This window comes from Artibeus jamaicensis, unplaced genomic scaffold (assembly GCF_021234435.1).
Source record: "Artibeus jamaicensis isolate MK-2021 breed Jamaican fruit bat unplaced genomic scaffold, CSHL_Jam_final contig_1803, whole genome shotgun sequence".
Taxonomy (NCBI): domain Eukaryota; kingdom Metazoa; phylum Chordata; class Mammalia; order Chiroptera; family Phyllostomidae; genus Artibeus; species Artibeus jamaicensis.
This window is the reverse complement of record NW_026521356.1, coordinates 4,570,049-4,581,692: the sequence shown is the minus strand read 5'-3', so window position 1 is coordinate 4,581,692 and position 11,644 is coordinate 4,570,049. Positions and strand designations below refer to the sequence as shown.

The window sequence follows — 11,644 nt, the reverse complement described above, 5'->3', positions numbered from 1 at the left end:
CCCAACTTGGGACCCTCCTGCAACCCAGGCCTGTGCCCTGACTGGGGATCGAAACGGCGACCCTTCCGGCCAGCACTCAATTCACTGAGCCACACCGGCCAGGGCTACGTTTATTGATTTTAAAGAGAGAGAAGGAGAGAATGTGAGAGAGAAACATTGATCAGTTGCCTCCTGCATGCACCTCAGCCAGGGAACAAAGCTGAAACCTGAGCATGTGCACTGACTGGGAACCGAACCCAAAACCTTTTGGTGTATGAGACTATGCTCCAGACAGCCGAGCCAACTACACACCGGGTCCTGATGCGTGAAGGCCTATCTGCATTTCAGGTGACTTCCCCAGGGGAACTTCTTAGAAAGAGACTCCTGGGTCAAAGGGTATGAAAAGTAAACACTTAGGGAAATAGTAACAAAAAAGTATAAGATCCATACACTGAGAACTTCAGAACAATGTTTTTAAAAGATCTGAATAAATGGAAAAGCATACCATGTTCATAGATTGGAAAACTCAGTATTTTTAAGTGGCAATTGTATCTAAATTGATCTATAGATTTAAACACAGCAATTCTTAATCAAAATTCAAACAGGACTCTTTTTGTATAAAGTAGCAAGTTATATGGATGGTGTCAGGTGGGTACTAGACTTACCAGGGTGATCACTTCATAAGGTATATAAATGTCTAATCACTATGTTGTACACCTGAAATGAATATATTATATGTTAACTGTAACTAAAAATATTTAATATTTTAAATCTAAAATGTATATGAAAATGCAAAAGACCTAGAATAGCCAACATAAGTTTGAAAAAAATGGAAGGATTCACGTTACCTTATTTCAAAATATACCACCAAAAAACGGTGACGGAGAAAGTGTGATGGTCGTATAAGGACAGACATGTGGATCGATGGGATGGAATGAAGACCGCAGAGACATTTATTTTAAAAAGACTCCAAACATATGAACAAACTGCTTCCTGACAAGGCCGTGCGGTTCAGTGTCCCACCCGGGGCGGGAAGGCCGGGCAGCTGCCGGCCCGGTTCACGGTCTTCGGTGAGCGAGGAGGCTGAGGCGGCGCGGGAGGGCAGGCCGGCCAGCACTCTCCGAGTGCCCCCGGCAGGCGTGCCCCTGCCGCTCTCCAGGCCTGATGTGGCCTGGGCAGAGCTGCCCTTGTTCTTGGAGCCAAGGTCATCTCGACCCCTCACTTTCCCTCATGTCTCATGTCCAGTCTGCCTGCAAATGCTGCTGGGCTACCTGCAAACACGTCTCAGATGTGACCACTCCTCCGCCACCACCCCGGCTGGTCTCTGCCTGGGAGACTCAGCGGCCCCTCATCATCCTCCTGCCTCCACCCAGTCCTTACCCCATGCCCGTCTGTTCTCCACAGTAACCAGAGAGAGTCTTTTTAAAACATAGATGAACTTAGTCCCCAGCTCAAAACCTCCCATGGCTCCCATCTCACTGGCGTGGGGGGCTGACTGCAAGGCCCTTAGGACACGTGTCCCCGCCCCCCATTACCTTTTTGACCTCACTCTCTACCACTCCTTCCCTCATCTACTCAGCTTCCTGGCGCTCCTCAGATTGTCCAAGTACACTCCTGCCTCCTGAACCTTGGTTTTGTCGTCTATAAAATGGGCGTAATGATACCTGTGCTGCTGGCATTGCAGGGCTCTTGTGAGGACTAAATGACAAATATGTCAGCAAAGCACAAAGGCAACCCTGCTCAAGCTGCAGCTTCTGTACGAGGCTGTGCCCCAAACTCCCCCTCACCCACCCCACTCCCCTCTCTGAGCACCCCGAGACTGTGCACCCTCGGATCAGAGGCCGGGTCTCGTCATCGCTGCATCCATGCCCTGGGCACTGTGCCAGGCAGCTGGGCAGTGCCCCTTGGACACCTGATGACTGATAAACAGATCTATTTGTTAAAAGCTGTAGACGGTTACTATGATACGAATAAATAAGGGTGGGGAATTTAGAGAGGGACCCAGGGCTGGAATAAGGCAACCCAGTTAGGGGCTCTTTGGGTTCTTGGGCAGAAGGGCCTGCTGGGGGCTCGAGGGCACCAGCCTGAGGCACAGACAGGGAGGAATGAGAGACCGCCGCGTTCGCTCTGGGACAGGACCTGGCCAGCTTCCTCCCCGACGTCTGCCCCAGCAGCCCAGCCACAGCTTCTAGGCTGCGGGGTGGAGGCCTGGCTACCCACCTGCATTCCTCCCTGTGTCTACCCATGATCTCATCCCAGCCCCGTAGCTGCCCTGGGGGCAGGAGGCTTTGCCGTACCCAGCCAGTGAGGCAATGGAGACTCACAGAAATCGATGCCTGTTCTGAAGGCACCCCGGTGGGCCGAAGGCCCCAGTGGGGCGGATGGAGTGTGGTCCTGAAGGCCATTTCATACTGTTCATCTGGGCCTTAAAACCCCCACTGATCTGCACTGGCCAGTGTGGCCCAGTTGGTTGGGTGTCATCCCACAAACCAAAAGGTCCCAGGTTTGATTCCTGGTCGGGAATGCCTGGGTTGCAGGTTCAGTCCCTAGTTGGGGTGCCTGTGAAAAACAACCAATCGATGTTTCTCTTTCACATCCATGTTTCTCTCCCTCTCTTTCTCCCTCCCTCCCCTTCTCTCTAGAAAATCAAGAAGCATGTCCTTAGGTGAGGATGGAAACAAACAAACAAACAAACAAACAAACAAACCACTGGTCCTATCTTCACACTTGATAAACTCTGGTTGATTGGCCAACCGACTGTCCCCAGGGCTGCCCAGGGCTGTCCTGGGGTTTGCCAAGCCCAGCTGCCTTTCCTCCGCAGGCTCAGGGACCCAGACAGGGCCAGTTGACAAACAGGCCCTGCCCGGGACGGGCGTGGGACGCAGTGAGCGAAACTCCTTTTAGGAAGGAACTCTTCTCAGAGCCAAGGCTGAGAAACCAGCATCTTGCCAAGACCTGGGGGTGGGGGAGCCCAGGTGAGCCGACTCAGTCCTCAGGAATGGGTGGGGTCGTGAGGGGAGGCGGGCACTTCCTCCTGCCCCAGCCCAGGGTCCTGTTCGGTCCTTATTGAGGAGTTTCCTGGCGACAGGCAGTGACCTGTCGGCCGCCTGTGTGGGAAGCAGCTTGGCGTGGCCCTCACCGTCTCATTAGCAGTGATTCACCCAGGACTCACCTGACTGTCAGGGACCTGTCCCACTGCCCACCAGAACCAGCTCCTCCGGCCCCGTTGCAGGGGGCAGAGACTCCCTCCCTTCAGCCCTCCATCCTCCCTGCCTCCCAGGGCAGAGCCTGCCTGGCTCTGAGTCAGAACTCGGAGTTCATTCATTCAGCCAACGAGCGTGATGGAGCACCTGTCGTGGGCCAGGTGCTGCGCTAGTCGCTGGGGGTGCAGGGTGACGAACCAGGCAGACCCGAACCCCTGCACTCTGGGGCAGACATTCTCGTGGGAAAAGGCAGGGAACAAGTAATGAGTCAGAGGCTCTTGAAGATGGTGAGTGTGATGAGGAAAAATAAAGCAAGAGAGTGTGAGATGAGGGTTTTTCTTTTTTGTTTATTTATTTGTTTTATTTCCAATTGATTTGAGAGAGAGAAAGTAAGGCAGAGAGAGAGAGAAACACTGATGTGCTGTTCCACCCATGTATGCACTCACTGTTGCTTCTTGTACGCGCCCTGACCAGAGATTGAACCTGAAACTATTGGGACGACACTGTAACCAGCTCAGATACACGGCCAGGACTGATGGGTTGCAATTTTAAATAGGGCGTTTGGGTAGACCTCTCCGAGGGGATATTGGAGCAAACTCTGATGAAGACCAAGAAGGGAGTTGCACAAAAAAGGGAGGGAAAATGTGTACCAGGAACAGCAAGTCCACAGGACCTGGGAGCAGGTATTTAAGGACCAGCGAGGAGACTAGTAGAGCGGCAGCAATCCTGGTGAAGGGGACAGCAGTCGAAGAGGTGGGGGTGCTCTAGACCATGCAGGGGCGCGAAGGCCTTTGTAAGAACTTGGGCTTTTACTCAGCTGCATTTTGTCAGAATACTCCCGAATCCCTGAGTTGAACCTGAGACGGGGTCCCTAGGCTTCTTCTGCCTGGCTCAGAGCTCAGAGAGCTAAGTCTGGGGTCAAGGGTGTTCTCACCGGGGAGGGTCTGGAAGGATGAGTTTGCGGAGCAGAGGGTTGCTGCCTGCGGAGGAAGTGTGAGGAGGGAGGTGCCCGCTGGGGAAATGAGTACCTGCCTACCACACAGGGACACTGTGGAAAGAGGTGGGCGAAGAGGCAGGGACAGGGGCACAGAGGCTGAAAAAGGAAGGAGGGGGCAGTGAGAGTCTTGCCCAGCTGTCTCCCTCCCCCAGGCCTGTCCTTCCAGATTCATCGGGGGCAGACCTGATGCTCTCCTCCAACCCCTCCTCCCGCTGCCTGGTGAACCCTCACTCATCCTGCACAAGGTGGTCTCTGAGTTTGCAGAGCAGCGGCTCCCCACACGGGCCCAGCACGCCCCACTGAAGCATTTTCACACTGGATCACATGTGCCCACTGAGGGGCCTTGCTTCTCCAGGAGACCATGGCCGTGGACCGCAGCGGGCTTCGCTCACCTTTGGACCCTCAGAACCTGTCGCAGAGCGGGTGCTGACATGGCCGAGGGAATGAACAAATCCTTGCCAGGGTTTGGACGCCTCAGAGGGTTCGGAACAGAGTAAAACAATCAGACTAACATTTGGGGAAGATGACCCTCATTCCCTGTGTGTGGGGGAGGGGGGCTGGAGGAAGGCGACAGCTAAGAGGTTACTGCAACGGTCCAAGCAGGATCGAGAGAGACGTGAGGAAGCACAGAGCCAGGGTGCTCACTGCTGGGAGCAAGAGCAGGAGCACGAGCAGGGTTCAGCGTTGGTCCTGGGGGGACGGAGTGGGGGTGAGGCCCCGCTCTCCCCCTTTTTCTGTGTGTCCTTCCCTCTGCCCTGCGCATAGACAGATGTCACTCACTCACACAAGATGGCACAGGCTTCGGGGCCCCACTCTGGGCTCGGGTCCCCTTTCCACCACGGACTTGCTACGCAACATCGGGACGGGTTTACTCAGCCCCTCCGTTCCTCGGTCACCCACCTGGGAGGCGTGCTGACAAGTGAGGATTAGTTACTGCATTTCACTGGTTCTACGATTCCCTGTTTAACAGTTCTGAGGTCAGGTGAGTCTTCAAGTCAACGCCATGTCGTGCATTCCTTAGTGGCACATGAAGAAGGGTGGACCTGAAGGCTGATGGAGCCTTAGATTTGAAGAGACACGAATCTGTGGGGGAACCAGTACCCGGCATGTTTGAAGGCTGAATACATGTTCGCCCGGTTATTACTGTCATTATTTGCTCTCTGGAGCATTAGGTAACAAATGCCCCCAAAAGAATAGAGAGATAAATATACTTTGGAGCTAAAAGAGAAAAGGAGCTAATTCATAAATAGATATGAAGGTAAAAAAATCTTAATAAGTTCCCCCAAAAAACATTCAAAGCCTAATGCTTCCTCTGAAAGATCCCATTGAATTTTGCCAAAGCCCTTGAGAAATTCCTCCTCTTCGGTGGGGCCAGAACTCCTGGCTCCCCGACCAGCAGGGGGAAGCAGGGCCTGTCCCCGGTGACTGGGGGTGTTCCCTGTGTCCTTGTGAATTTCCCTGACTCACCATTACTCACTGCCCACAGGCAGGGCTCTGCTACCTTCTGACCAGGAAACCAGTGCCCTGGGATCAAGGGTCAGACTCAAATAAAAGTGTGATTATAGCGTGTTCAGCACAGACTGCTGCTCAGGAGAAGAGAGTGACCCTCGCTGGCGTCTTATTTTTGGCCTCCTTCCTGGGTTGCGTTCCTGCCTACTGATTTGGCAAATCCTGGGCGACTCGCCTTGTTTTCTCTCCTCACTTAAATACATGTCTGGAAAAAGCCTCCACCCCCACAGACCCTGCTGTGTGTGTGGAAACGGTGATGGACTTGGAGGAGGAGGAGAGACTGGGTGGCTGGTTCGTGCGCCTCCCTGGATGCGGGAAGAAGAATTGGCCCAGGCAGGCGCACTGCGGGGCTGCCGCTGGGGCCAGTGACACAGCCATGGGCCAGTCCTGCGTTCCTCTGGGCTCAGCCAGGGCACCCAGCCCAGCTCTTATGCTCTCCTGCTCTGACTACTGTGACAGGAGACCATCTCGGCCACCCCTGCCTTGTCGGCCTCCCACGTGCCCCTGGCGACAGGAGCAGGGTCACCCCTGGGGCTGGGAGGCTGGGAGCCTGAACACACAGGAGTGGGACCGCACACAGGCAGCAGGCGCATGCTGCACCGACTGTGGAGGGAGGCTGAAAGCAGCCCCCACCAGCGTGCCTGCCCCTGTGGGCTCTCAGCTGGGTAAGAGGCAGGAAAGTGTGCCCAGGACACTCTTCCAGGGAAAATGAGGGACCGAGAGTCACCAGTGGGTCTCGTGGGGGACATTTTGGGCAGGAAAACCACCCTTCCTCCCGGCCCTGAGACGCCACACCAGCGTTCTTCCAGAGCCACAGACTGCCCTGGCCACCACGGCTGCCCTCACACTGATGGCATCTTCATTCCTGATGTGAAACCAGAGACCTGTCTGCTCATGAGCTGCATGGAGCCTCTTCTGTGGGCTGGGAGGCACCGAGATGGGTTCAAAGCCTCAGGACACCCCCTCCCATCTGCACTGGGAAGAAGGAACTGACAGAATGCAAGGCTCCTCTGAGGCCGGAGAGCCACACAGGAGTCCAGAAAAACAGGGCAGGCACCGAGAGAGGCCTGGAAGCAAGCGATGCCCACTCCCCATCAGCTCCACCAGGCTTGGATCGCAGCCACCTTTACTCTATGTAAAGGCGCTTCGCAAACCCAGCTGCGAGCCTCTAACTCCGTGGAATGCCCTGCTCCCCAACCTTCCCCATCTCAGTATTAAAATGAGCAGTTTCGCTGGTCTAATTCACCCTTGATCTCCTGCCCCCAGCAGAGTGCTGACACATAGTAGGTATGTCACAAACATTTGTTGCATGAAAGCACTGTGTGATACCTCACCAACGCCTGTGTCAGACCAGGGGGACAGGCATTATCGTTCCTATTTATCATCCCTATTTCACAGATGAGAGGACTGAGGCCCAGGGAGGTTAGAGCCTCCTCTGGGTCCCACAGTTAATAAGGAGCAGATCTAGGTTTTTAACCAAGGTCTGCATGCTTAAAGGGGTGCGTTATGAACAAGAGCTGTTTGATAAACGATACTGATCACAACAGTTTCCTGAGTTTGCATTTTTGTTCCCATTTCACAGATAAAGAAAGTGAGGCTCAGAGAGTTTCCATGGCTTGCCCAAGACCACACAGTGGTGGAGCCTGGTTAGGTTTGACCCTGGGTCTCCTGACTTTACAATCCATGATCTAACCACTGCGAGCCCTGCTCAGCTGCACCCCTAAGAGCCAGCGGGTGTTCTTTTTCTGCTGAGCTTCCTATCTGGAATTTTCTGTTCCTCGTCTGTTTCTCCTGGGCAGCAGCTGACCTTTCGATGCATCTTCCTGAATGCAGGGACCTCCTCCAGCTGTATAGCGCCCAGTGCAGGCCACCTCTGTACCTGGCCCGCCGCCGTGCCTCGAGGCCCTCCCCCCAGAGTCTGCTCAACAGAGCCAAACAGACCTGGCTTTAAACTTCCCAACAAGTTCTGCCCCCAAGGTAACCTTGGGGAGAGATGTCAAAAGCAAGATAACAGTGGTAAGAGGCCACTGAGAAGGGTGACTGTGGCCACACAGAAAATCTGGCCATCCAGGCCAGTGCCTTGTTTCTTTGGTGGCGTCTCTTCAGCCAAAGCAAATGTAGCAGCAGACTTGGCCTGCCTCTGCAGCTCCCATGCCCTGCACAGATGCAGGCCAGGGGCGCCCAGCTCTCAGCAGGTCCAAAGTGCTGGCACCTTGCCAGCTTTGCTGGGCTCTGCAAGGATCGCTGAGGAAACACACTCCTTGGACCGAATGTGGGGTCGATCCCATAATTGGACTCATTAGGAGATTACTGGAGGGTTGAGAACCAATTCCAACAGTTTTGCAAAAAGAGACCCTGTTTACCTCACCCCCATTAGGATGGCTACTCTTAAAAAAAAAAAACAAAAAACGGAAGTATTGACAAAGACGTAAAGAAATCCAAACTCTCGTGCACCACAGGTAGGACTGTAAAATGCTGTGACTGGGAAATAGTATGGCGGTTCCTCAAAGGATACAAAAACAGAGCTACCATGGGATCCAGCCATCCTACTTCTAGATGTATGTCCAAAAGAATTAGTCCTGTCTGGTGTGGCTCAGTGGACTGAGTGCTGTCCTGCAAGCCAAAAGACCGCTGGTTCGATTCTCGATCATGCCTGGGTTACCAGCCAGGTCCCCATTGGGGGGTGCGTGGGAAGCAGCTGGTCAATGTCTCTCTCCCACATCGCTGTTTCTTTCCCTCTCTCCCTCCCTTTTCCTCTCTCTAAAAGTAAATAAATAAAATCTTAAAAAATGTTAAAAGCAGGGTCTCCAGGGGATATGTGCAAACTCTTATTCATTGCAGTGTTATCTATAATTCCATCAAGAGGCGGAAGCAATCTAAATGTCCATTGAAGATGAATCAGTGAACTATGGCCTATACACACAGTGGAGTATTACTCAACCTTAAAAAGGAAGGAAATGCTACATGTTACACACTACGACATAGATGGACCTCGAGGACATCATGTTAGTGAAATGAGCCAGACACAGAAGGACAAATTCACTGCGTGATTCCACTTACAGGAGGTAACTAAAGTCGTCAAGTTCACAGAAACAGAAAGTAGAATGGTGGTTACTGAGAACCTGGTGGAGGGGGAAATGGGGAATTATTATTTAATGGGTACAGAGTTTCAGTTTTGCAAGGTAAAAAATGTGATAGAAATTTATTGCATAACAATGTGAATATACCTAACACTGCTGAACTGTATACAGTTAAAAATGGTTATGATGGTAAACTTTATGTTTCTTACCATAATTAAAAGTAAAATTTTTAGAAAGGGGGAACCTTGATGAGTTCCTCACTTTGGAGGTATTTATAATATTGTCCAATGTAATTACTTGATATGCATTGTTTTCTTTAAGTCTCACCGCGGCTTATTTATTTACTTGTTTTTATTTTCTTGTCAGGGGAGAGCGAGGACGCAGCCCCTCACGACCACCAATCATGCAGTGGAGCTTCCCGCATGTGGGGAAATCGCAGGGGCCAGCGCATCCGGAGGGCAATGGATAAGCCTCGCCCTGGGAAAACCACCTTCGTGATCATGGTGCCTCCCCTGCTGCGTAAGTGTAATTCTCAGCGTGATTTAATGTGGTGGCCATCACAGTTTTCTTTCCACATCCCGGGAAACTGAGGCCCAGTGAGAGAAACCGGCTTACAGTCTCTGGGAACTCAGTGAGCGGAAGAGCCTCAATCTGTGCTCAGGTTTGTCCACCTCTGTGGGAACTGTTGGCCCTTCCCCGGCCCCTTGCCTGCGGGGCCAGCGGAGGATCCCCTCATTGAAGCTTCCAATCACGGACAGAAAGAAAATGGACTTTCAATGTGAGTGCTCCTTTTCCCCATCGAGCCCACGTTCCAAGCCATATGCACCTTCTGTCTCCTGACTCACTTGGGGAACTGAGCTGAGTGCTGAGCACACGTAGTCGGTGAGTAACAAACACTTGAAAACTAGTTGGGTTTTTTTAAAAAACTTCTCAAAATGCCAGAATGGGTTTTCACAGAAAATACCATTTGAGCACTTTCAGCTCACAAAGCATTTTCACAGACATTAACCTATTTGCTCCCGATGGAGTCCCCAGGCAGAAGACGTCATTTTCATTTCCATGTTACAGAGCAGGGAAGCGCAGCTCAGAGGGACGCGCTGTAACCCCCAGCTGGGATCACACTTACAGGAGGCGCGACCTGACAGGTGTCTCAGGACCCCATGTCTGTGATGCTTTGGCAGACGGCCTCATCAAGCTGTGGCGGGGCACCCTCTCTCTCTCAGGGCTCTCTGTGGATCTCATGCTATGTTCACCTGCTGCTGACTGAGAGGGTGAGCCTTGATCTGTCTCCATGGTCAAGTCAACTCCCGACAGTCCCTGTGAAGGCTGGAGGCACAGCTCCCTGAGATTGCAATTGCAGCCTTGAATTCTCAGCCAGGCGCCAAGCGGTTGTGAGTGAAATGCCTAGGCAGTCCCAGCCCCAGGCAAGCGCTGGTCAGAAGGGGTCAGGCTGGAGTCCAGAGAAGCAGGGAGGCCTGGCCGCTGGCAGAGGGCAGGGAGGCGCACACGGGGCCAAGCTTGGGGGAACAGCTAAGACCATGAACCCAAAGTGAGTTGACCAGGTTTGCCGCCCTGGGGTCAGAGATTTGCCCAGAGGGGCCGGGGTGGCAGAATAGAGGACCCAGGCTGCTTGTTCTCCACCCTGTTTCCCATCCCCTGCCAAGTGTGGGCGGCTTCGAGCCCGAGGATTCCGGCCCCAGAGTGAGGGCGGTCGGTGGCCTGCAGGTGGGAACAGCGGGATGGCCACCCAGGGGCCAACCACAGGTTGGTCCTTTCATTAGGACATTTTTCTCCTGATTATAAAGGTATCTTGTGTTCACAATAAAAAAAATTGAAGGCTACCAAAAACCCACATCACAAAAAAAAGTGATGCTCTCTTTTTTTCTAACTGTATGAAAGGCCAAGGTAAAAGGCAAATGCCCTCACCTCTCCCCTCGGGCCTCGCCCCTCCCCCTCACTCCCAGAGCTCCTCCGTGGCGACGGTTTGATAGAATTTGCTAAGGCTCCTTCTCTCCCCTTCTCTTCCCTTTGGAGGGAGAGGACAGTGATTTTCCCTGAAGGGAAACAAAAACTCGGTCACCGCTGTAACTGACAACATAAATGTCCATTTCACTCCAATTCCTTTTAAATATGCTGGTGACAAGGTGGTCTGTCTGGGAAGTGTCCTGGCTCTGTCCACTCTGGGCCCTTCTACCTACCTGACCTCCGGCCACTTTCACAGCCGCCCCAGAGGGACACCGAGAAGGACGCCTGTTGTCCTCCGTGCCTCGCCATTAGGTGGCATTCCACCAGTAGAACGTCAGACCTTTCTTTATTTTCAAGTTTTCATTCACTTACTTTTAGAGAGAGGAGGAGGGAGGGGTTAGAGAGGGTGGGAAACATCGGTGTGAGAGAGAAACAATAATTGGCTGCCTCTCGCACGTGCACCCGGGGACGGGCCCTCAACCCAGGTAGGTGTCCTGACTGGGAATCGAACCGGCAACTTTTGGCTTTGCAGGATGACACTCAATGAACTGAGCCGCGCCAGGCGGGGCTGTGTGTCAGATCTTTAATGAAAAACTTCATTTTCCCGGAAAACACAGCTCTCCCTCTTGGGAACTGTGAATCTTCAAGTGTGTGGAAGAGAAATGAGTTATCAGTTTCTTTTCTAAGGACAGAGTTTGGCTGGTTGTTGGTTTTTTAGTGGTATTTATGGGTTTTTTCCTGACTATAAAAATAATATATTCATTGTAGAAAACATAGAAAAAGAGAAGAGCATAAACAAGAAAACAAAATTTGCTCATAAAATGTCACCCAGAGATAACCCCTACTAACACTTTTTACATCAAATCTCCCTGCCTCTTCCCCATGTGAATAACACATGTTTATACACACAC

General features: G+C 52.4%; 1 non-coding gene across 1 annotated transcript; it reads right to left on the bottom strand.

Annotated features, from left to right (window-relative positions):
* Window positions 1-9,131: 9,131 nt before the first annotated feature.
* Window positions 9,132-9,295, bottom strand: LOC119050085 (U1 spliceosomal RNA). Its single transcript, XR_005082670.2, has one exon. It is a non-coding gene; the product is annotated as a U1 spliceosomal RNA (small nuclear RNA).
* Between the last annotated feature and the right edge of the window lie 2,349 nt (window positions 9,296-11,644).